Source organism: Perca flavescens, chromosome 20, assembly GCF_004354835.1.
Source record: "Perca flavescens isolate YP-PL-M2 chromosome 20, PFLA_1.0, whole genome shotgun sequence".
Lineage (NCBI taxonomy): Eukaryota > Metazoa > Chordata > Actinopteri > Perciformes > Percidae > Perca > Perca flavescens.
The window spans coordinates 23,053,253-23,080,029 of NC_041350.1; the positions used below are offsets into that span (position 1 = coordinate 23,053,253).

The 26,777-nt window shown below is 41.7% G+C and overlaps 1 long non-coding RNA gene across 2 annotated transcripts in view; it reads left to right on the top strand.

Annotated features, from left to right (window-relative positions):
• The window catches only part of LOC114546949 (uncharacterized), a 138,381-nt gene that overhangs the window by 17,965 nt on the left and 93,639 nt on the right, over positions 1 to 26,777 (top strand). The window contains exon 3 of one of the 2 annotated variants that reach the window (XR_003691097.1): positions 12,081 to 12,161. The exons of the other annotated variant lie outside the window; for it this stretch is intronic. This is a non-coding gene — a long non-coding RNA (uncharacterized LOC114546949). The remainder of the gene's footprint in view (positions 1 to 12,080; positions 12,162 to 26,777) is intronic. 2 annotated transcript variants of the gene reach the window in all.

Below are 26,777 nucleotides of genomic sequence, written 5' to 3' on the forward strand. Positions count from 1 at the left end.
AAGAAAAGGGTCTTTTGAATGGCAGGTTCAGTTTTTAAAGCCCTTCCAGATGGTTCTGTCGACAAGACTAAAGTTATTTGCATGTACTGTCGATGTGCATTGAGTTACCACCGGAGTACGTCGAGTCTCAAATACCACTTGCTGGCCAAGCAGACGGCTGCTACGACTCTTCCCCCTCTGCTGAGCTTTAAAAAAAAAAAAATTAAAAAGTGTAAAGTGGGACACTACATTGTGTTCGTAATGTTACATTCAGGTCAATATTCCCATCTGTTTTTTCGATTATTCAAATATTTGAATCGATTGTCAGCCCTAGTATTTATGAAAGTTCAAATTATGATCCAGGAAGTCCAGTTTGAGTAATAGTTTGAAGGCTTATCAGATGGGATAACAGCTGTTTATATTGATACAAGGAAGGATTTTACAACTCTGAAGAGTTATCAAGAGGAGCGTCATTTTATCTTTCTTTGATGATTGAGAGAGGTTTACAGTGTTCAACTTACAAAGAAATAATGTACCAACTATGCACATATATAGTTGGTGACCTCGCTGGATGATATCGCATTGTGTTGTGTGGCAAAAGTTGAGCGAAGTGCAATGCTCTTGCCGGATGAGCCCTCTGCTTTGGCAACTCCGTTGCGTCAGTCTTTGTTTAGCCTAAAGTGAATCGTTTTTCTCCTTTTGTTTCTCTGCCTGTTCTTGTCTTCTTACACTTAACACATTTCACCACCAGGGGGACAACGGACGAGAGAATTTGAGTTGGAAGAGTAATGCGCAAGAGTAATTCATTTGTGGATTACAGTAAGAATACAGAGTACATGCAAGTTGGCCTTCAGCTGGCTGTCAGCTGTTGTCTTTCCGGTGAGTTTAAGCGCAACCTTGTATAGAAAACAGATGACGCAAAACTTCCAATCAGGCCATCTCGTTCTTTGCTCTTGGCGTGATGCCCCAGGGTGTGGTGCACCCTTACGGTAATTTAGACAGCAGTACGGTAACTACGTTAAGTCACAGTTAAGGACACTTAATTCATTTCTCATTGTAATTATCTTAACCACAACTATAATAAAACACAGCTGTTAGACGATACTACACAAACTGGTATGAAAACACATTTGCTTGTCAGTGTTTATACATTGCACGTACGCATAAAAACACACCCACCATGTGACCATGCAGCAACAGCGTTAAAAAATGTGATCTGCATGGCAGGAAATGTGTTTTTCTTTGACCTCTGCATATTCTGAGAGCTGCATCAACAGCAACCACACAGGGAATAAAAACTGTGATGCATCTTTTTCCATTAAGCCTGTCAGCAAAATTGTTCTTTTGTCCAGGTTTAATAAAAAAAAAAACAAGTGAATTGCTCCACAATATATTCCAAGCTTTTTCCAATGTTTTTTTTTTCTTCTAGAAAAGGTGTAAAAACAACCACCCTCCTTTATAAATCCCCCATCACCACCACACACACACTTAATGTGGCTTAATAGCGGTTTTAAAGCCTTTTTACAATAATGCTCACTCTGCAGCTTGCTCACAAAGCTGGCAGGTCAGAGCTTGTGATTGAGTCAATGAGACCATTATGTTCCCTCAACTGCAGCCAGAGCCCATAACCCGCAATGCTTATGGGCCCATAGGAAAAGCAGAGGAAGCGCACACGCTGGTTTAAGCACACCAGCATTGACACCTACTGTAGACAGACACACTTAGACAGGGACACAGACACACACAAACACACACCAGGTTTCAGGGTTTTAAGTTTCAAGTTAGATTCTTAAACCTAGCAGGGCAACAAAATAAAGGTCTGGCCTGAGGGTGGCACCAGAGGAAAAGACAGGGCTTTATTTGTTGTACTTATCCACTGCATAGGAGACTATGCCAGTTGATTTCCATTAAAAGGTCAGAAGTTAAGTGACTATGCTCTGCTTTTTATCTGGGGTGGGGAAGTTGACCAGACGTACATTTTGCCAAACCAATCACTTCGTCCTCGTGCCTTACTGTACTTGTACAAGCCACACAAAGATGAGAGCCATGTTATATCGGAAGCGTTTTTAATCAGTATGTTTTGGTTTTTGCAAGAGTGAAGGCTTAAATGATGAGGACTAACTGGTTGGTTTGGCAAACGTACATCTGGTTTCTACCTCAGATATTGAGCAGTGCACGCTCCCTTTCCTAAGCTTTTCAATGTCTAAGCCTCAAGCTGGATTTAAACTTGAAGCAGATTGATGTAGATTCTGATATACTGTTCCATGTCAGATTTTACCGGTTGATAGAAAATTCCTTGAATGTGAAAACCTACTTGGCAATTAACCAGAGTCAGATTCTGCAACATTTGACAAATGAGACCATATCATTCTTCACGGTCACTGTTTTTACATGCGCTGAGCAAAGCATTTACAGTGAACATTACTTGCTGAATGTTTAATACTGAAAAGGGTCACACATTTGAGCTTTTTTCAGCTTGCTTCGTGTTGTCACTTTGAACAATCTCTCTACCGGAATCAGAAACTTGTTGTAGAAACACAAGCAGCTCACGCCGACCAAACCCATTTCTTGCAGCTGGACTAATGCTGTGATTAGATTAGATTAGGTTAGATATACTTTATTACGGTGGCCGACAGGGGCAAACGCACTGCAATTTAATAAAACACACGCAAATAGACAAAACACAAGCAAATAAAACATCTTCATAAATTTGACAACACATGCACAGCATTCAGCATATATATATATATATATATATATATATATATATATATATATATATATATATATATATATATATATACACACACATATACTGTATATATATATATATACATACACATACATATATACATATATACATATACATACATACATATATATATATATATATATATATATATATATATATATATATATATACACACACACACACACACACACACACACACACACACACACACATACACACACACACACATATACATACATACACACACACACATACATATACATACACACATTTTTTTACAGTGCAGAGAGAGGAGCTGCCTCCAGCCCCTCCCCCTCGTGAAGTTGTGTGCCGACACCGTCAACACTGCACTAGCTCAGAGAGGCTATCGTTACGTTAGCTGTTGCTGGTCTTGCCGTGGGATTAACTGTACTAATAACACCGTTGAAACCCCGCGGCCACGCTGCTGTGAAAGCTCCCCGAACGTCATTTATCAGTCTGATTGTTACCCCTCTCAGTGGCAGCTCCTCCACCCATATCTTTATAACGGAGCTAACCGCTAATCAGAGCTAGCTCGTTGCCAACCGAGCCTTCAGTTCTGCGTGCCTGTGTCCATTAACTGCATGTATGGACTCGAGCCCAAACAAAACCCTTCATTTTATTAAACTGGCTGTAAAAGATTTAAACTTCAACTCAGAATTGTTTGAATGACAGAGATCAGCTCAAGGTACGGTGTAGCGTTAGCGTGCTAAGTTGATGCTTTCTCTGCGGAGTGCAGACTGATTTGCTCTCGCGAGTCATCAAATCGAGACCAAATCGCAGCCTGATCGCAGCCTTTGCGATTAGGAAATCGCGTTTTAACATATCGCGATATTATCGCAAATGCAATTAATCGTTCAGCCCTAACTATGATGGCATCAAAATCGCTATTTTTAAAACACTAAGAAGGTTCGACACAACATGAGACTTTGCTCAAAGTATCACCAGGGGCTCTACACATGAACTCCAGCATTGACAACATCGTTTGTGTACACAGTGTTTACTAAAAAGAAAAGGTTTTGAACAACTCACTGTAGCTGTTGGTTTTTTCGGTTGCTGCCATCTTGCCAGTCAAAAAGAGTCAATCTCCGAATGCAACGTAACAGGGAGGAGAGTAAAGATGGAAAGCTCCTAAAGCTTAGTTCCATATAAATGCACGGATAATTTGTTGTTTTGTCATTAGTGAAAAACAATATTGACCTTGTAGTTGAAAAAGGAGCCTCATATAAGAATGACATTTCCTCCTATGCATTCGGAGATTGACTCTTTTTGACTGGCAAGATGGATGGCGGCCGGAAACACCAACAGCTACAGTGAGTTGTTTAAAACCTTTTCTTTTTAGTAAACACTGTGTACACAAACGATGTTGTCAAAGCTGGAGTTCATGTGTAGTGCCCCTGGTGATACTTTGAGCAAAGTCTCATGTCGTGTCGAGCCTTCTTAGTGTTTTAAAAATAGTGATTTTGATGCCATCATATTAGTGCTCCTAAAGGAGAGGTATCGCAGGTCCTTCATCCCGGCCGCTGTCAGACTCGACAACACCTGCACCACCCGATATTATTATCTGTATTTATATTTTTCCATCTGTATTTATATTTTTCATTCTGTGTACTTACTTTTTCAATATGATTTATATTATAGTCACACTTCAATATCTTTTATATTATGGTTAATTACTTTTGCTATGTTATTTAATTACATATTATTCAATCTAATTTCACGTCAACTGCTTACTTGCATTACAAAAAATTTCGCACTTTGGCCACTTTAAAATACTCTTTATATAATGCCACTTTACATTCATTCAGTACTTTTTGCACATTGTCTGTTGTCTGACTGTTGTTTGTTTGCTTGGTTGTTTGTTGGTTTGTTTTTATTGTGGAAAAACTGCTGCTGTAACAAGTGAATTTCCCCATTGTGGGATGAATAAAGTATTATCTAATCTAATCTATCACTCCCATTCAAAAGGCCATTTGACCAAAACTGAGGATACGGTGAATCTTAAAAGTCCTAATTATGCTTTTAAACGAACGTTTGCTTGGGTATATTCACAAAAAGACCATAGGTTGCATTTTGCCGAGAGTTATGCTTTAAGAGTCATCTTCTGGGCAGCAAGAATGTCTGTAACGAATTTAATGGCAATCGTTCGAGTAATTGACAAGCTATTTCACTCTGGACCAAAGTTTTACTCTACATTGATATCTCTACAGCTCCATCGCTAGCCTCTAGCTAAAATACTAGCTGTCCAAAGGGAAGAGTTACATATTTTTGACAAATGTTCATCATGTGAAGCACTTTGTGACTTTGTCTGTAAAAGGTGCTGTATCAAATAAACTTATTATTATATTACATACAGTAACATATTTACATCCAAGACACATTCAAATGCCATGGGTGTCACACACCCATGGCACAATGGCAGGCCCCATGTGTGGGGGAACAGTCTCCGGTAGATCGGGTGTCATTTTTCTTTGCCTCCACATTCACTACTGCCTCTTATAATCAGGTCATAACCTAGTTATGTCTTTATGAAATAATCGGCTGCACTGCAGGCGTACACCTGAAGAGTATAAAGTGGCAGGGTGTGGACACCCGGCGTCATCACACGGGGGGACACTGCAGCGTCTCGCACTCAAACCTGAGCGTGGGCGAGTTGTCTTTTTGTGTAAAGTATACACATCGGGGTCTATGTAATTACAGAACAGAAGAGTGCAGGGTATAATTTGTGTCATCACAGAGAGAGTGAATGAAAGGTGCAGGAGAGCATGGTGTTACTATAGTGTGGGAAAGAGGTGTGTTTAAGGGGTCATTGTTGGGAGGATTGTGTTGTACACCACCAGGGGGCAGTAGAATAGTTCCCACAGGAACTGTGGGGGCTTCACTGTCAGGATGCAAATCACACTCTAGTTATCTCTCCCCTGTTTCCTTCTCTTTCTTCATCTATCTTTGCTTTTCTTCCTCTCATCTCATTTCCTCTTATCCTACTAAACCCCCCTCACCCCCCACCCCACCCCCCCCGCTAACCAAATTCCTGTACATGTTTGTAGGCCCACTCGTGAGAGAGTTGTGAGGTCGGCGTGTTTCCAAGTCGGGGATGGAAGAAGTGAGTTGAGCACAGTATAGGTGGGAGGGTTAAATCAAACAAGCGGGGGGAAGATGCAACAGAGAGGATGTGCTGTATTTAGTGGGAGAGAGTGTGGGTTGTAGGTGAGGTGAAGTGGTCTTCACATTGTGTTGACTTTGAAACACAAGATCACATGCTGAGGGTGAACGGCCAGAACTAATGTCTGGCCAAAGCTGTCGTTTTCTCCATGAACGCTGCTGCGGTTTAAGGGAAGCTGAGAAGTGTGATGGGGGAGGAATTTGTCTCTGTTCAGTTGTGGTCATTTATGAGAAGAAGGGTGCGAGTGTTTGTGGCTCTGTGAGTAATGTGAACTATTAAACCCTAAGATTTGGTGTCAGCAGTATAATGGCAGAAGTACTCCGATGCGTTACTTGAGTAAAAGTACCAATAAATCAGTGTAGAAATACCTAATTACAAGTAAAAGTGCTGCATTCAAAAACCCTACTTAGGTAAAATCAGCAAAATGTAAAAAGTACTCGTTCCTTAGTTAAATGGATCCTTTAAATGATATATTATTATATATTACATTATTCGATTTTTAACACTGATGGTAAAATGAGTAAGCAGCTGTTTACTGTAACTGGTCATATGGTCGCTAGTTTTAACTACTTAATATAGTTAGTTAGTTACTTAGGTGGTCAGTAAGTCTAGTGGTTCCCAAACTAAGGGTCAGGCCCATCCAAAGTGTCACAAGATAAATTTGAAGGGTCCTGAGATGATTATTCAGGCAAGAACGAAGAAAAAAAAGTTCTGTGACACAAATTTCTATTCATGTATATGACTTTTCTCTTATATTTGCTTTTTATAAAATATTTGAATATCATTTGAACAGTTTTTTTTTTTTTAAATAAAACCATCTTTGCTTTTTAGCCATGCGTTTGCGTAGAAAACCGTGAACTGAATTGCTCCCATACTTGCCTATGTACTACACGAATTACTGAAAGATTCCCCCAGAGAACTCAAACCGTATAGACCTTCCGGATTTGCATGATGTAAACCATAAACACTGGAGGAGTGAGTTCGAGGAAATTAATTCTGATCATTCACAGTAGAAAAAGCGACAGTGGCGCCATCGTTGTAAATCAAGCAAGTTGTGACAACTTCTTAGTGTGTAGTTAAAAGCAAGTATATCTTCGGCTTAAGACGTTTGGAGTGGAAATGTCTTTGGTGGAACTGATAAAAACCCAAAGACAGCTAAACAGCTTTTTTATTAGAAGTCACAATCCAAAAAATTGGGAAACTACTGGTATTTAACAATATGTTTTATATGATCATCATGCATTGATTTGTTTCTAATGCAAAGTAACTGGTAATTACAGCTGTCATTTCGATTTAGTTGAGTAAAAAGTACAATATTTCCCTCTGAAATGTAGGGAAGTAAAAGTACAAGAGTCGAAAAGTACTTGAGTAAATGTACTGAGTTACTTTCCACCACTGGGTGTCAGTCAGTTTGTGTAGGCACATTTTATACGACCGATGAGGTTTGGGGGGCAATTTGCTCAAAAGCAAGTGGTGGTGTGTTTGTGTCTGAGTGGGTGCTGGTGGGTTTTTTTTTTTTTGGGGGGTGTTTGCATCCATTCCCTGCTGGATGGTGAAAAGTGCAGCGCAGCAGAAATGCATTCCAAGGTGGGGGGAGAGCTGCATGGGTTCCACGACTATCAGGTTCTTTGGCTGGGCTGTGGGTTTGGCTCCATCGCAGCTTAATGGCAGGAAAAGGGGAGAGTGTATAGATGATTAGTAGTGAAGGGGCCAAACCAGAGAAAAATGTTTTAGCCCCAACCTTTTATTGTTTATAGATAAAACACTTTGCCAGAACCATTAAAATGGCGAGTGCAAGGGGAGGAAAATCACAGCCTTGGACCATTAAGAACAAAAAGTGATTCACTTTAAGAAGAAATAGATGCTTGTTTTGTGATGTTCAGGGTGTCTTTGCATGCTGACACGTGTGTGTGTGTGTGTGTGTGTGTGTGTGTGTGTGTGTGTGTGTGTGTGTGTGTGTGTGTGTGTGTGTGTGTGTGTGTGTGTGTGTGTGTGTGTGTGTGTGTGTGTGTGTGTGTGTGTGTGTGTGTGTGTCATGTGTAGCTTGGAGAAGCTTGCAGCAGGCCCTGTAGCCAGTCTGACTGCTAATGAACTTGGATCGGCATCCGTGAGCGTTGGGGCTGAAAGGGCTCTTTCTCCCGCTCGGCCACAGCCACTCAGCTGTCACTAGCTGACCTACAGCTCTCTGATTATGTCACTGTCGCTTAGAAGGCTCCGCATTCATCCATCATTAGGCTACAAATGTGGACGCCCTATTAAAACCTTCTACTGGTCTCTTTCAGTTTGTTCGCTGGTTGCAGCTGCTGCTCTCTACCAAGAAAACCAGTGTGCCATGCAAGCTCACATTTTAGTCAGGGTACAAGATTATAAGTTTTGGGAACCACTAGACTAGACTAACTATATATAAAGTAGTTCAGACTAGCTCAAAACCAGCTACAACAGTAAAATGCTGCTTATGCATTAATGCATCAGAGTTAATAAACTTAATAATGGAATATTTAATACAATTTCAACCACGTCCAACATTTTTATGCAGTACTTTTATTTGAGTAAAGAATCTCAATACTTTGTCCAGCACTGCATGCTGTGCGTGTTCGACCTCTTGGATCTGGAGGAATCCATTGAGTGCCGGTCGCCAGGAGCAACAGGCCTTCGGGAGGAGGAGGAGGAGGAGGAGGAGGAGGAGGAGGAGGAGGAAGAAGAAGAGGAGGAGGAGGCGGAGGAGGAGGAGGAGGGGTCTGGTGTCCACCCATCCACACCTCCCTTTCTCTCTCGCTCTGCCATCCTTCCCTCCCCTCCCCTCACATGGGCTTTGCCTTTGGCTGAACGCTGGGATTCTTTCACAGAGGCTGCCGGTTGCCAAGAGAGAGCGAGCCCCAGAAAAGCTGGGCAAATGTATGTGGGTCACTGCGAGTCAGAAGGAGGCTTTTCATTCTCCTCTTCCCTCCTTTTTTCTCCTCCTTTTTGTTTCTTTGTTCTTTTCTGGCTCTTTGGCTCTCTCCTTCCACCCCCATGAGTGAAAAGATAACATTGATTAGTGTCAGTCTCGTTTATTATTTTCCTCGACGAGCCGCCAAGACAAGGCCTAATAAGATATGGAACTGTGTCCTATTGACTTATTAACTTCTCTCTGGGTGTGCACACATCTGTGTGTGTGTGTGTGTGTGTGTGTGTGTGTGTGTGTGTGTGTGTGTGTGTGTGTGTGTGTGTGTGTGTGTGTGTGTGTGTGTGTGTGTGTGTGTGTGTGTGTGTGTGTGTGTGTGTGTGTGTGTGTTTCTTTCTTGTGTTCCTGACCCATGGACAAACAACAAAAACAGTCTGCGAGAAGGGGACAGACTCCACTAAATAGGATCTGGAGCAGATGTTTCTTTGGCCTCAGTCTCACTTCCTTTCACCAGCCCTCAACTTCTTCTTTCCTTTCCTCTTTTTCTCTCTGATGGAGGCTGAGTGGTTTGTGCTGTTTTTGTGGAAGCCTGTTTGTCTGGCCGACTGCAGGGACGCGGGAAAGTAATCCAGGCTGTCGACACTGCAGGGACGGCTCAGCAGGACAGCCTGTGCTATTGGCTTTGCCTTACATGTTTGTCTCTGCCTGCCATATGTTCTGTTTGTCTCTCTCTCTCTCTCTTTGGCTGTTTACCTCTCTATTAGTTATCAACAGACAATCAGAAATCAACCCCACGGAGAGTGGCATTTAGGCCTGTAAGGTTCACCAGTGCCACTTCAATCAGACCCTTGAAATCTCGATCTGTGGTTACATCCACAGCAGTTTCAGGTTCAGGGGATTTTTGTTTTTATTTGACATGTGTCATCTCCTTTTTGAAGCAGTGAAAGTGAGTGTGCGTGCACAAGAGTTCACTGCATCGTTTTCACTGTTTCGCCTTCTTTGTGTCTCTACGCTTCCCAAAGTCGAGAACGACTTTGTCAATGGGGTATAAAGTCTAGATATCCCAGATATCCACATCAGAGCGCTTGCTATTATTTCATTAGATTGATATCAGGTTGTCTGACACCACCCTCTTTCTCCCCCGTTCGCCCTTCTGTGGCAGAGTTTCTCATTTCAGCAAAGACAATGGCCTGTCTATCCTGCGCTACTAAGTAAATGTCAGGTACTGTCTACCCTCCTCCTCATCTATTCACTGAAATGCTCTAGGGGTTGAGAGGTAGATATCCATCTACCAGGGTCTGTATACATGTGTGCTACATGGTACAACTTCAGTCAAGTCCCTGGATCGAGTTTCCCTACATGTATATAGTTTACAAGAACTTACACAAGGTCAAGGACCGATTTCAGGCATCTGTTATTTAATTTTATCAGTGAGTTTTTCAGCTTGCTGCAGCTAAATATGCAGGGGTGTAGCTCGGGAATTTTGGAGGCTTTTCTCGAGACCAAACATATTTCTTTATGCGTAAATTATCAGACACACCCCTGATTGAAATGATAAACTTGGGGCACCGACCTAAGAGTGGGTAAAGTTTCACCAGTAGTCCCCTGTAGAGCTGAAATAATTAGTTAAATGCCAAGAATTCTCTGGCTACATCTTCTGTTCTGGTTTCCATTGTGAATGGTTGCTGTTTTTTTATTTCTTCTATAATAATTAACTAAATATGTTTGGGTTTTGCACTGCTGGTCGGACAAAACAACTACATTTCCAGACGTCACCTTAGACTGGGATGAATATTTTTGTATATTTTTTAACGAAACTAATAATCATTGCAGCTCTAGTCCTGTGTGTGTTTATAGGAAATATTTTGTTTCAGTCTGCACAGAAAAGGGTTTTTTCCCCCAGTTTGTTCCAGTTTGACTCGGATAATACAGAACCACAATTTATTTTTTTTACTAAAACATTGCTCCCAGTTCTGCAAATTTCAGTCATACTAAAACTGCACTAATCAATATTTCATAACAATGTGCCAAATGATTATGTAACTATGTGAACGGGGTCACAGTGACGAAACTATGGAAAGAAGAATAGAATCCCAGAGGGGAAATAAAATGTTTTGACTCTGTTACTAATCACACATATGTACACATGCATTAAATGGAGAAATGTCAGAGCAAGCGGGGTTGCCTTGGACAGGCGCCCCGAGCAGTTGGCAACTCTGTGCCTTGCTGAATGGCACATCGGCAGTGCTCAGGAGGCAAACTGGCACCTCTCCAGCTACCAGTCCACACTCCGTACTTGGTCCGTACGCAAAATTACGAATCCCACTATGGCCACGCCAAGACTTGCCCTACAAAGCAGCTTGATTGGTTGGGGTTAGGCATTTGACCTCGAGTGGTTAAGGTTAGGATAGCCGATTGGTCAGGGGATAGGACCTGAACAAATGGGGTTACGTTACCTCGCGTAAACATTGATTCCTGGCCAATAAATGCTATTGAAGGGCGTGGCCATAGTGGGATTTGTAATATCGCAGTCCGTAGCCAATAGGCACCCTAAAATACAATGGTTAAAAAATAAAATCAATGATATTACATTTATAATTACAGCAGGCCTAAGCAAACGGGAGTAAGACATACAAACATGTGGCACACATTTGGAGCAAGCACAAACAAGCAAGCGCAGATGAAGGCAAAGGCATCAAAACAGTTCATGCAATAAAAACAATACAAAGGAGACAAGGGAAAAGAGAATAGTCACAGAGGCCACATTGAAAAAAACATAAAAGACATAACATAGAGGCACGCAGCAGAGATCGAGCGGCAGCAACAATGACTCTATGTGTCACATCAAACACATCACATCTGACAGATTCATGTGTGCGGTAATAGTTGTCGGACAGTAGTGTTTTAAGGTGTGTTGTAAAGGTGGAATATGTATCTCTCTGATAGTGGTAGGCTGTGAATTCCAGTTTTGTATTGCCGTAACAGAAAATATTTGACCAAATGTGCTTTTCCTGAATAGGATTAGAAGGTTACCTTGTGTGGTGTTTGTGGTGCTCATGTTACACTAATATCTATCTAATGTACCTGTTAAACAATTTTACCACACAAGGTGCATTGCAGCACCTTACCATACAAACACATTACTTTTATCTACTACTACTACTACTACTACTTGCGTTAGCATTGTATAGCATGCACAGTATGTACATCTGTCTGTAAACTTATTGTCGAAAATACTATTTTGTATATGGAAAAATTAGATTTTGATCTTTTTGTACATTCAGGTACAGACTGACGGTGTATTTGTCCTGGATGGAAAAGTAAAATCCTTCTCATCATCTTCCTCCTACTGCTTTCCCAAAAAGGTCAGTTAAATGAAAGGGACATGGCTCAAATATAGATCGGGGCTTGTTACTCCTGGAGGGACTGACGGCATGTGTTATGTTATATCATTAGGATAATAATTCCTCCGATATAAGACACCTCTGGCAATCTTCAGCCCTTTCATATCCCCCCTCTTTGCTTTGGACATCTGGCAGACATACGCCTCAGGCTCATGGCAAAGGGAGGATGTGGGGGCAGGGATCAATTCCATAACTCTATGGGCTGCTGACTGAGAACTTCAGTATAGAGAAATATGGCTCTTTCAGGTGTGAGCATGAGCAATTTTTGTGCCGTTTTGTTTGGCGCTAATAACCTAATATTGAGCCAGAGTCTTTTTCAACTGTAACACTATGAGGGGAGAAGAAAAACAATAAAACTCTAGTCACCTGATTCCCTGTCTCTCATCTGAGGGTTTTTCTTCTCACTTCCTGCTCAGCTGGTTTCCACCAGATATTAGATATAGAAGCTCCACCTTAGTGGTGATGACAGCAACATGTGTGCCGCAAACACGTTTTAGGCTTCAGTTAAGTCATATGTATTGTGACTGACTTGTTTACAGAGTCCTCCGAAGCCTAATTGCTATCAGACTTTATCCGGGGCCTGCTTTAGAGATAAAGGGGGGGCATTATGAAAGAGAGATGGGATTTGGGATTGCTGCATGATTTATAAGATGAGACAATTGTTATTGAAGCCACCAGGAGGAAACTTGGAGAGCCACAACACACACAAAATATGGATCAGTGACTAAAAAGATTTAGATATCAGAGGCATGATTATCTCCACAGCTTTAGCATATAACAGAAACGGCAATACATTATCACAACTTTGCCTAATCTTAACCTTGCTCTCAGCATCCCTATGCGGCTCTCGCAGGAAGTTTGTCCCCTCCAGTCAAGCTCCATTCACCTCCCGGTTTATTTTCTTTCCACTGCGCGTGTCCAGTGAGAGCTTTGCAAATGACCTAGATTCATCAAGACTCAATAGGGAGCGTTGTGCCAAGCACTCCTGATGCCAGACAGGTCTGAGGACAGGCCAGATAGCGTGAGAGTGGAGAATCCCTCAGTATCCAGATCCTTTACGTAAATTAAAGTACTAATAGCACACTGTTAAATACTGTTTTACAAGTAGAAGTCCTGTATTGAAAATATACATAAGCTATTATAAGTAAGAGTGCCTGGTGCAGAAAAGCGGCCCCTGTGTTATGCTATCATATATTATATCCAGTGTTGGGGTGGTTACTTAAAAAAAGTAATGGAATGGATGCATTACTAGTTACTTTTTTTTTTAAAGTAATGCCTTACTTTCCTAATTTCCTCACTGCTGAAAGTAATTAGTTAGACTAGTTATATTATTTTAATCATTATTATTATCCATATTTTAAACCTCATATATGCCCAGATCAACACAAATCCTTATTATATAGGACATACACAAGAGATACACCAGGTAGCTTGCATTTGTTTCCTGTCCGATTGGCGCTCTTCGTTACCTGTGTCTTGCCCGGTGTGTTTCGGAAAGACAGCGGCTTCACTGTTGAAACAGGCAGCATTTCCTCGAATATGTATGCTGCTACAAGCCTATTTATCTCTGCTTTGTTTACCTGCTGTTGAAAGTCAAGTCTTGGCTGCTTGGCTGGTGTCAGAAACATGCTCTTTTATTTTATTATTATTTTTTGGGGCTTTTCCCTTTTATTTTGAAAGTGGAAAGACATGAAAGGGGTAGAGAGATGGGGGACGACACGCAGCAAAGGGCAGCAGGTCAGATTCGAACCCCGCGCCGCTGCAGGACTCAGCCTACATGGGGCGAACGCTCTTAGTGGGTGAGCTAGAGGTCGCCCCTAGAAACATGCTCTTTTTTAAAAACATTTATCACTCAGGGTCTGGGGGGTCTTCAGTAACTAGCTTTGTGTAAGCATGTTGCCTTTGCCGATGCTTGGACAGATTGGATGTTGCGTTCGTGGCGGTGGAGAAGTGTTTGTGGCCTGGGCACAATTTCCTTTCGCACAACTAATTTGAACTAATCGGCCGGCTAAAACGGCCAATAATATGTAGCGGAAAAAACACCCAATCTGGCAACACCAGCCACCAGTGTCGCACCGCCGTATGATGCCGTATGCGTCATCAAAACAAGAAGCAGCATGTAGGCTTCTAATATACTGTCTATGCATGTAGGAGACCAAGCAGCAAGGAGGCGTCGTATGATCATTTAAACAAGTTTTATGACCAGGTCGGTGAGGATGGGAAAAATCTTACATTTCTGTGCAAACTTTGCCCGGCGGTTTTCAAAAAGAAAATCCGCACTTCAGTCACATCCACAGCAAACGTGAAACGGCACGTTGAACTGAAGCAACATATGGAAAAAAAGAACTATGAACTAGTTCATTTTTGGAACGGTGAACTGAACTTTGAACTAGTACATGTAGAAAGTGAACTTTCCCAACACTGCCTCCACCCCTCAAAAGACATCTTAAGCTGTGGTTCGGCCATTTTTGTTTTGTGTTATACAAACACGCACGGAAAGGGAAGTGTGATTAGTTTTTGCTCTTCTCCAATTACACAGATAGTTGAAGAACCAGTAATCTGATTGTAACTGATTATGTCATTAGATCATTATTATTCATGCAGCTATGTGTGAGCAGAATTGTACTGTTGTAGTTTGTTTAGGTGGAGCTCATTTTTACCTATTTTATAGATGGCATAAGGGATTAATCTGCTGATTATTTTCTCAATTAATTATTTGATTGTTTGGTTTGTAGAACTTCAGAAAATAGTGAAGCGACAACTTCAAATTGCTTGCTGTGTCTGGCCAATAGTCAAACCACAGAAGGATTTAGTTATTCAGCGTTTTCTGTCTGTTAAGTTTTGTTTTAGCTCTAATTTAAAACACTGTTGAAGAGTTTTATCTATGACAATACGTCATATTTTATAAGCTCTTCATATGTTTTGTATGCTAAATGTTGATTAGTAAACTAACATTTAACTGAAGCTATCAATCACATGTAGTGGAGTTAAAAGTACAATACTTTTGAGATGTAGAGGATTCATGTAAAAAGGACTTGAATAAATATACTTGGTTACTTTTCACCACTGGAGATACTTGCATTAGATTTTTTTGAAGCATTTGGGTGGCTAGAAATCCAGAAAGTCTGTGTCTGAATTTGTGTCTGAGAGCGGCTGTGCTGTAAGCCAGCTCTCCAGGATCCCTGCTCTGCATCAAGCCCTTTGTTAGTTCAATTAGAAATTTATGGTGCACAAAAATTGAGGGTGGGAAAAACAAGATTTGCAGATCATAGCAGGGTCTATTTTGGTTGTTTGGTATTTTAATGTCGCCATTCTCATCAGTAATGTTCAGGTGGCTGTTCTGGCTTTTTAATGCTGGAGGGAACACAGCAGCCTACCTCATGGAAAATGTGCATCATTACCACACTCGGCCTGGCGCACAACAAACATGCCGACATACAAGGACACACATTCAAGCAAACGCACGCGCACACACACACACACACACACACACACACACACACACACACACACACACACACACACAGGATTTGTCAGCAAAGCCAGACATCACATAAAGTAGCTTTGTTCAATGCTAGCTTACAATTTTTCAAATGTCTGATCCATCACTTCCTGTCCCAGTACGGTTGGAGGCGATGGGTGCTGGTGGTGTTGGGGGGTGGTGGGCGTTTTTCTGGGCAGCTCCGTCTAATGAGCAACCCTTTCACCGAACCAGACAGTTTACAGGGTGGCTGCCAGCCTCATTAAGAGCAGCTCTTAATTGCCCTTTTCTAGCCAAAAACCCAAAAGCTGAAACATCTGCTGGCCCATGAACCTCCTCCCCCCCGCACCCTCTTCCGCCCCTTCATTCTGCTCTGGCACTTGTTGATCCCTCTCTACCACCACCACTGACTTCCATAATAACAACAACAACAGCATCCAGGCAGCAGGCCCCCTGGAGCTGAACAATACCCTTACAGTGAAGTGTTTTGCGGTATACAACATATGCAGCAGTTAGCACTTTTTTGAAGTCATAAGAAGTCTATGGCTTCTTTATGTCAAATCAAAAATGGGATTTAAGGGAATCACAATAATGTAGAGGATATTAGAACCCAATTAAATACCATAGTTTTGATTATGTTACTATGTCATTATGTTCTTGAGGTTAAAGTGAATGCACTTGAAAGAATCCTGTGAGGAAACCCATACAGTTCTGTATCACAGTTACTTGAATACACTCAGCTGCCACTTTATTAGGTACACCAGTACAATTGTTACTGATGTCATAGTTAAAGATGGTGTTTTAGTGGACTACATTATATTGAGATGTGTTTACATTTTTTTTTAAACATGATGTATATAATAAATATATGAATATGTCAACAACTAGTCATGTATGCACAATAGAAATGTATGTGTATACCTAATAAAGTGGACATTGACTGTATGTGTCTAGCCTAAAGGCCTAATACAGCTGATGAACACATTTCCTTCCTCATAAAACATTTGCAAATGACTTGAAACCGCCATAGTTTACATCCGTGTTCACATCATCTTCTTCTTCTGTGCCTTTTGTCTTCGCAATGCCACATTTCTTGGCGTGTTTTTGTCACCAACTGTTGATCAGTGGAATAGCGTGAACCTGTCAGTAGGAATGTGTGTCGTGTCAGCTGAATGCTTGCATGTAGTGCATACACGTAGTTTCTTGTGTAGCATGGGAGTAGTTCAGAAGATGCTAACAAAATGGCACGCTAGTGCTAAAATACCACAGGATAGGTTTTAAAGCTCCCCCAGACCGTTTTAGCATCTTTCAGCTCATTGTTTTGGTTTTACAGCCCACAACTTTATTGTTTTGTTTGACTCTCACCGCTCTCATCAGTGTAGTTTTAAGCTTTAGCAGGCAGCTGTTTTCAACCAATAAAAAACCTACTGTACACTCAGCTCTGTACCAAACAGCAGATAATGTTAGAGATTAGCTAGTGAACACAGTGGAGCATTTAGCAGCTAAAGCTAAATATTTTCCTTCAGAGTTACATGTAAGTGAATATTGGACTAGTATTAATCAAACACAACTTCAAAGGAATTTAAATGTTGCTCCACGTCTGCTAAATATGTAAATAGACAATCGTTTTGCTAACATGTTCACCAACAACCTTTTAAGCTAATAATATATATCAGCATTGTGTTTACAGCTTCCTGTGCTGTCCCCAAAGTGGCTAAAAAACAATCAGTAAATGCAGGTTACAGCTCTCTTTGCACATGTGTCCTGCACCTCTGTAATGCTTAGTTTGCAGGAAAGTACAGACCAAAATACCCTTTGTATTTACAAGAAAAATAAAATACAGGTGTACAGTTTTAAGTAACTGTTTCTCTCATGTGAAGAGTGTAGGAAGATAAATAACATTACACAAAATAAAAAAAAGTCTACTTGTTTTAATCTTTACCCTAAATTCAAGATCGCAGATCTGACACCACGTTGCCATGGTAACTCCTAATTCCTCACCTCTGAGCTGAGGAGAGTAGGAGGCTGTGGGAGAGTTAGCCTGTTGATAAGTGTCCCTGATACAGAATACTAGACTGCCAGAGGAGACTGATAAGACGAGCAAGTTTAGACAACTCTTCATTGTCCAGTTGCCCAAGGTCACTAATTCCCTGTGTGTGACAGAAACGTTGATAATGAGTCACTGTGCGGTCAGACTGGCCTTCCTTCCTTCTGTGCAAGATACAGAAAAGAAAAAGAAAGAGATTATAGGCCAGCAGACCAACGACTACTTTTAAATGAAGCAGAGAAAGTCATTCTTGAAATCGGGCTTAACTTCAGGCAGGAGGAGGAGAAGTTTAGATAAACGTTTTATTAGTTTAGTTTTAGGCTTGTACATAAAAAAAAAGAAAAACTGGTTTTAACTGAAGAGACGATAGCTGACCTGACCATTTTTATACATTCATTCAGGGGTGTGTCCAACATACTAAAAACAAAAGGATTGAAATAAATGTTTCACAAAAAAAAAACATTTGGAATTAAGTTTCTTCATTCTGGTCTGAATAAACTGTTGCGTCAAAAATCCAAAAAGTCTCATTCTGGACTTAGTGCACAATTGGTCCCCACCCCCCTAATAGATGGTTTGACCCATTTCAGACACTCAATTCTGCAATCCTTAAATTTTTATTTTGGGTTCAGACTGAGAGTCTATGCTTTAAGTGTCTTTACCTATGTAAAATTAGTTCAACAGGAAAGCAAGACGATAAATCATCATTTGAAATCAAGCACTGTTTTTGTTTCAATGACGTTGGAGAAATTTGAAAGAACCTCAGGCCTTCTGTGTGCTGAAAGAAAACCTTTTTTTTTTTTTTTTTTTTTTTTTTAAGTTTGACCTCCTATCAGTGTTTTCGAGCTGTGAAGTGAGAACAAGCAAAGGAACATAAAACATACAACCGGGAACATGGTTATCCAGCCAGTGACAGATTTGTTTGTGGGGCCTACATGTCACAACAGCTCGTCGTGATCCCTCTCACAGCCATGTTGTGTTTGGGTGTGTGTTTCCCATTGATTACCTGGCTGGGAGAGATGAGATAGCATGGGGAAGGGTGGGAGAGTGGGTCTGGGAGAGCGTGTGCGGTGGAGGTTTTCTCGACTTTGGCAGGCTGTGGACAGCTGGACCACCAGTTCGAGTTTCTCCTCACAGCGAGGCTGAAATTTCAGCCTGTGAAAATCGAGGGTAATAAATGATTGGGGCTCTCAAAACAACCTCTCCGTGTGGGTGTGTTTTTTTTTTTTTTTTTTTTTTTCCCGCCCTTTCCTTATTTTTCCTGTCCCGGTTCCTTTGCCCTGGCCTCAGCTCGGCTCCGACGGACTGTGGTATGATAGCAAACGTGATTATGTCAAAATATTTTACTCTAAACATAGTTAAATGGTAAAAAAAAACTCCCTCCGCAGCATTAGTATAATGTTAAATCAGCAGGGCTCACAGCTGTTCTGGGCACAGCGTGGTTCACGTGGTTGGGATTATTCCTTGACCACAGAGGCTGTGTTCTTCCTGATCTGAAGTTTGCCATCCAGCAGTGTTTTTCAAGGCTTTTGAGGAAGTGAGAAGTGCTGATGAGACGGTTGTGTGTAGCAGCGCTGGTGCAACTGGAGTGAGGAACAACAGGATGAAGCAAGGCTCCGGAGTGGCCTTGGACATGACTGGGGAAGTGGGAGCAGAGTGGACATGCATCTCAGCTTGAATCATGTTGACAGTAATGATACAGTCAGCAGGGTTTAGTCATCCTCCACTTCTGTGCATTGTCAGTTTATTTTGCATGTTTTGCTTGCCCTATAGCAACCTGACATATTTGGCAGGTTCTGCTTTCTACAAAACTGTAACATACTGTGACTACTTTGTGACGATAACAGCTGTAAGAGAGACTGCAAAGACGTTTCCCAAAAGTACCCTCCCAGATGGTCCATGTATGTCTTCACATTAGCATGACTCCATAACCACACATTACTCAGGCCTCACAAGTTCCTGTTTCTTAGTTGATTGTGGTACAATCTTTTGAGGTGAGCTGAAGACATTTTTTTTTTTAACATATAAGCTTTAGTTGGTGCTGAAAAGATTAGTTCCTTTATTGTTTACGTGCACCGTCCTGCCAATGGTTTCACACTTTTATAATCATGATGTGCCAAGAAACGCAGCAGTGCGCCATCAACGGCAATGAAGAAGTAGACTGCCAACAAGTAAACATGGATGTAAACAACGCGGACACACACACACACACACACAATGTGTTTGGCGAGTAACACTGATTGTTTGCAGAACTTTGTTGGAGGTAGAGCTTTGAGGCAATTACGAGAGCGGCTCTAGCCATGAGCTGGTTGCCTGGGAATCTTGTTGTAATGACAAGACTCCAGGAAGTGGCCGCACCCAAAACTGTTCCAGCAAGTATCTCCTCCTAAAACCTAATAAAACTAATAATCTGATTATTAGTGAGCTTTAAAGGTGTTGGTATGCATATTGTTTGCACTTAAGACTGAGCCAGGCTGACTATTTCCCCCTGCTTCCTGGCTTTGTGCTAAGCTAAGCTAATCACTTCCCAGTTCCAGCTCTGTACTTTGTGCACCGACATGAGTATCCATCTTCTAATCTATCTCTAGAAAAGCAAATGAACGTATTTACCAACATTTTGTATTGAAAAGAGCCAAATTGTTGTTGCATGTGGAACGTGAGTCAGCTGAATAGTGTCCTAAAAGTGAAAACATCCTCACATCCTCACTGAGAGCTTGCAACTGAAATGACTCTAAACTGGGCTGCTGCAGATCTAAGGTGATTTGTACAAAACGGTCACATGAATGAGGCATGAGCAGTCAATCAGTCTAGCAGAGGTTTTACAGCCCAGCTGTCAGAAAGCTGAGCTTACCTCTCTCCTTACTCAGCAGAGCAGAAAAAAAAACACGCACTCTTGTCTCTTCATTTCCTCGCTCTTTCTTTACCCTCCACCCCCTCCTCCCCGCTCCCCCTCTCCTCTGTGATGAATGGAAGGTATGAATTCTCCGCGGCCTCCCGGGGTTTCTCTCCGAGGCCCTCAGCAGCTGAACAAACAACACGCTCTCAAACGTAAAGGCGCAATCAGGAATTTATTTGAAGCATGTACGTTTTGGGTATATTTGTGTATGGCCCTGGAGCGCTGGAGAAGGAACATGGAAAATAGATTTTTGTAGGCCCGTCATAACTCAAAAACCTGGATTTTCTTTCTCGCTGCAACTGTAAACAAAGCTTTTACAAGCTCAGACTAAGCAGTTGCACGCTCATTTGTCAAAAGTCAGGTGATGAATTTGAATGAATAAAAAAAATCAAAATAAATCATTACGTAAACAAAGCCAGTAATGTGGGAGGCGGGGGGGGACGTCTCTTACAGTTTCTGTCTTGAAAACATGTGGGCACAGACTCCAAGAGAGGTGGTGGTAGGGAAGGAGAGGGAGTTTTGTTGGTCAGGTCTGGAGGGGTGGTCCTGGTCAGGAGTCAGACCCAGCTGTTGTGGCCTATTTATCCATGCCACAGCACCAGAGGTTGCGGTGGAGGGTTGGATGAGTTAGCAAGGCAGAGCATGAAACTGAGAGAGGGAGAAAGAGTCTGTATGACAGGGAGTGGGGAGGGGGGTGGAAGAGGAGATGGATGAGGATGATGAGAAGCAGATGGAGGGTGTGTTTTTTTCATTTTTTTTTTTTTCTTCTTACTATCTGCCTGTGACGCAGGTTGAGCTCTCCAGGTGCATTGTGGGTAGCATGTATGAATACGTGCCCAGCTTCTTGAGGCTCCAAATTGATCGAGGAGGATTGACTGCGGCGATGCAGCTGCTGTCTGCAGCTTTGTTTACTTTAGTAAAAGTTAAAAAAAAATCCTGCCTAAAGAGAAGTACAGATGTATTATCAGCTAAATGTACCAAACGTATCAAAAGTAAAACTACTCCTACAGTCAAATGTCCCCTGTGAGTGATATATTATTTACATTTCTTTTGATTGTTAATAGAGAAACATCAAAGTTTAGTAGCATTTTACTGTTGTAGCTGCTCGAAGCGGAGCTAGTTTGAACTACTTTAAATACAGTTCAGTAGTTTAGTCCAGTAGTTCCCAACCTACGGGTCGGTCCCCCTCCAAAAGGGTCACCAGATAAATCTGAGGGCTCGTGAGATCATTAATGGAGTATGAAAGAAGAAAAAACTAAGTTCTTCTATACAAATTTGTATTACACTTTTTGACTTTTCTCTATTTTTTTCTGTTTTACCACTTTGGGCATTTGACAGTTATTTAAATGAAACCATTTGAGAAGTTTTGAGTTGAAATGTCTCCTTCGTGACATAGGCATCTGAAACCTGACACAAGGGCCCACATGTAAACACTGCTTTTTCACAGGGTCACAAGTCAAAAAGTTTGGAAGCTACTTATTTAATCTGTAACAATGTGCTCATATGTTTTAATGTAAAATAGTTAGCATAGCTGTGCTTTGAGCTAAAAGTGCGTTCCCATTACCTCAGAAGCCGAAGCTGGGAATGACGTCACACCCGAGTTGAATGCGTTCCATTTACAAGTTGGATTTTCATTGTTTTCATTAGCTCTAGCCAGGTTAGCCATTGTTTGCCAATGCCAGTTTATAACAACGCATTATGCTGTTTTTTTGCACACAAACAGCGTAACAACATGTCCACAGATATGGACAGCGCTGCGTGAACGACTGATTTAGTGAGACACAAATAACACAGAAGTGCTTAATAACTGTATGTTACTACTGCTATCACAATTGTTGATGCACGGAGCAGCCATGTTGGATTTTTAGCTCGGGGTACTCGGCGGTTGCCCGAGTCAGGGGGCGTGTTTCCGACTTTGACCTCGGGAAAATCCGAGTTCCGAGTACGAATGGAACGTACTATAAATGCTACGTTTGGTATGCTACAATGCACACAGTCACAATGCTAACATCCTGATGTTGGCAGGTATAATGTTTACCATGTTCACTATCTTAGTTTTTAGCATGCTAACATTTGCTAATTGGCACAAAACAGTACAGCTGAGGCTAATGGGAACACCATTAGTTTTGCAGGTATGTGGTCGTAAACCAAAGTATTAATATTAGTTAAAATGTCTTCCTCATGGTGACACTAGAGGAAAAGTCAGAGCCTCACCAAAACCTTAAGGATTCATCCTCTGGGGACCATAAATGCCCGTACAAAATGATGAGGTGAGGCTGTAGCTGCTCGGCGAGTTGATGTGAAATACACAGTAGAACGCTGGAGGCTTGACAGCTCTTTAACGATCTGCAGGCTGTGTTATTTGACTGGTCTTCAATCCCCCCCCCCCCACCCACCCACCCACCCACCCACCCACCCATCCACCCACCCATCCATCCACCCACCTCTGCACGCTGCAGCAGCCAGAACATTCCTCACACATCTGGCCCCCGAGTCTTTCCCAAACGCTCCCTCTCCTACCACTCTGCGCCGTAATTACCCACAAGCCCTGTGTTCTCCTTTTTTCTTTTCTTTTTATGATCCTCAGCCCCCTCCTCGGCTGAAATCATAAAAGCACGGATCACACAAACGTCATTTATAGTCATGATTTAGAAGGAAGGAGGCTTTCTGGTGTCCGCAGAGATGTGCCATCCAGAAATATGCTTTTTCCTCAGCCGAGTGTTTGTTGCCAGACCTTATAAAAGCAAGACAAACATAATGAATCAGTTACCCAGTTTGAACCGTAATTTCTTCTCAAGATTGTTGTTTGCCCCCTTGAGATGTTTGTGCTGTTTGAAGCAGCTGAGCAAAGCAGGATTCAATGAGTGGGAGTGGGAATGAGGAATTTCCAATGATATACTGTAGATGTCTTATGGGACTGTTTTCTGTGTGTGTGTTTTACAGCTGTGGAAAGTAACTAAGTACATTTACTCAAGTACACATTTGATGTTCTTAACTTGCGTATTTCCATTCTATGCTGCTTTATACTTCCTTTCCACTGGATTTTAAAGGCAAATATTGCACTTTTTACTCCCCAATATCTCTCTGACAGCTATAGTTACTAGTTACTTTTGAAGTTAAGATTGTATTATATTAAAAAACATATGAGAAACTAATAAGCATTTTCTAACTGGGGCTCCTTGTCACGATTCAGATGCCTATGAGCTGTTGGCAGCTACAACAACAACCCCTCGGAACTTTGAGGCCCAAATAAGTCAAATTAACAAATCTTTCACAAAAAAGCAAGATTCTAGACAAATCCATTAAACGAATTCCAGTTTTGGTTTTTCTTCGGATTCTCAGGGGCCATTTCCCTGCAGAACAGGTACAACTTTTGATACTTTAATTACATATTGTTATACTTGTGTGCTTTTGAGTAGGATTTTGAACGTAGAACTTTTGCTTGTAATGGAGTGTTTTTGCTGTATTTTTTTTTCTAAAGGATGTGAATACTTCTTCCACCGCTGTCGTGTGAGAGCGAGCGGCGCGGGGGGTCAGAGGTTGATGGCGTGTCGGGCCGGTCGGCGCTGATGCGGTGAGCCACATGTCCGAGCGTCCACAGGAATTGAGGGCGCATGCAAGGGGGCTTGCATACAGGAAGGCGCTTTGTTGTCGCTCCCTGCCAGGAAAGAACTATTGTTAATAGTACCCGGCCGTGTTTTTTATCTGAAGGCACTGTTTACTCCTGCTTTGTCTGTAATCTCAGGCCCCTCGCTCCTGTACCTCCCCCCTGCTGGCACTCTGCCACACATTTGTCTTGCAGCTCTTGTGTGTTTCAGATAGTGGCTTACTTTCACACTGTGGGAACAATTGTTGCGACACTTGAGTGCCTGCTATCGGAATTGGATTAAAGGTTTGTTTGGAGCTGGATAACACCCACTACAACTGATATGGTGGGAATTCATAGGAGTAAAAGGGTCCGGTTACAATACCTGTGAATGTAAAGGTGGACAGAGAGGCAGATAATAACAGGACGAATTAAAAGTAAAAGTTATTTTCGAGCCCGAGTTCTCAGATCCTTTAAAGCAGAGACCTTGGCATTGAAGTTTTGCTTATCTTGTTTTTCTTCTGATTAAGCAAATTGTCCCGTGAGCAAAGAAATCAGACACTTTTCATTGTCCTTTACCGAGAAACACAGCAACCCTTTCTACGTTCGAAAAACAAAAGCTCCCTGGCTAACTGGTGCTAAACAGATTTATGACTACTAACTGAAGGACTGGTTCAACACCTACATGGTTCGTTTGTTTTATTTGAGGAACTTTTCAGTGTTCCATGTGGCTCCTGTTAGTCTGAACTGAAAGACTTTTAACTCACAGTTTGGTGTTGTAGTGATACAAGTGTCTGTCTTTTTTAATAAGCTAGTAGCTATGGTCCTGTCTCTGAGTTAAAATACACATAGGTGATCAATGCGATCCTCTTATACATCAAAGTCACAACATCTGATATTTTTTCCCATAGTTTGTGTCTTTACTGTTCGTCGGCGAAAAACAGACAAAAAGTAAGACAATATGGTATCAGTTCACTAAAACCTATGCTGTTGTACAAAATCGCTCCTTTACAAAAAACAGTTCTTGCTACCTGTGTGTGTGTGTGTGTGTGTGTGTGTGTGTGTGTGTGTGTGTGTGTGTGTGTGTGTGTGTGTGTGTGTGTGTGTGTGTGTGTGTGTGTGTGTGTGTGTGTGACCCGAGATCCTCCCCTACGACATTCTTTCTCTTTACCATTAGACTGTACACTCAGCGGCTCCATGCTTAAATCCCCCTTCAGTCTGCCTTCAATAGAAATGGAAATTTGAGGCCCTCCCCTCCCGCGGCTCCCCCGTCTCCTTGCTCCACTCCCCCAAAATGAGCCAGGATGTTTTGAGAAGTGGGATATTGCTCCTAATGGATTCCAAACACCACAAAAGTTTATTAGGAAGCAGGGCATTGTAAAAGTAGGAGTTGGGGGTGGAGGGTAGATGAGGAGGAGGAGGAGGAGAGGGGATAATGTGTGGGAGCGTTGATGCTTTCAGTTTTGTTATTGCAGAACATTCATTTTTACTCCCCTCTGCTGTAGGAAATTAACATTAACCTGCTTCGCCTAAATGACTGCGGCTGTATTTTTAGTTCAGCCAGGTGCTTTTTTAGTCTTCTTTTTTTTCCTCCGAGACAGTTTCATTGGCATGACGGATGCAAATCAAATGGCAACATCTGCCTTGTTCTACATAGTAATAACCTCTGGCTGTTTACCAACTGTGTGAAGTGGAGATAGACGCTGTTTCATAATGTACATAATGTAGCAATGTCCTTGATTAAAAAAACAAAAACAAAAAAACATTCACAAGGCAGAATGTACCAATTCTGAGAACTCGTGTGTCTAAACGTATCTATATGTCATGTTTCCGTCAACGTATTTTCATGCGCATTTTGAAGTATCGCATTAGAAAACGTCGATGGAAATGGCAAAATTTGGAAAAACTTCCTCAAATTCTGAAAAATGTCCTGTCTCCTGCACGCTCTATTCAGCGCCACCCCTCATTTAAACCAAATGGAGTAATTCCAAAAAAGTGAGAACGCAAATATGACAAAACATCTTAAGTATTGCCTGTGTATTTGAAGCTTTACATACAGCAGCTTATTCGTTGGTAACATAGAGCTCCATTGTTGTCCAGGAACTATTAAAAATACATCAACAAGCTACACAGTTGCACTTGGGTGACATTTGTTCCTTCACTATCATGAACGTTGGCGCACATACACCGTCCTGATGTGGTAAATACTCGATAACTCCGAATTTGCATCAATCCTTGGCTGAAAATAACAACAAAAAAGTGCATGAATTATTCCTGTTTTGCTCAAAACGTCAGTGCCATTAACATTACATCGATGCATCTAACTCTCAGCAAGAAAGCGTGTTACCCTAAACTGTTGAACTATTCCCTTAACAAAGTTATTAAGGATTCCATCACCCATCTTTTAGACAGTCAGTATTAAAGTAAACTTGAATCTCGAGTATTTGTGTGCATTTGTGTATATCTGCGTGCACATTTGCCTCTGCCTTGCTGTGCCTGTAGACATCCAATAAAAAACGAATGGAAAATGTGGAATTAGATTGAATGCCTTTGCAGTGTGTTGGCTTGCA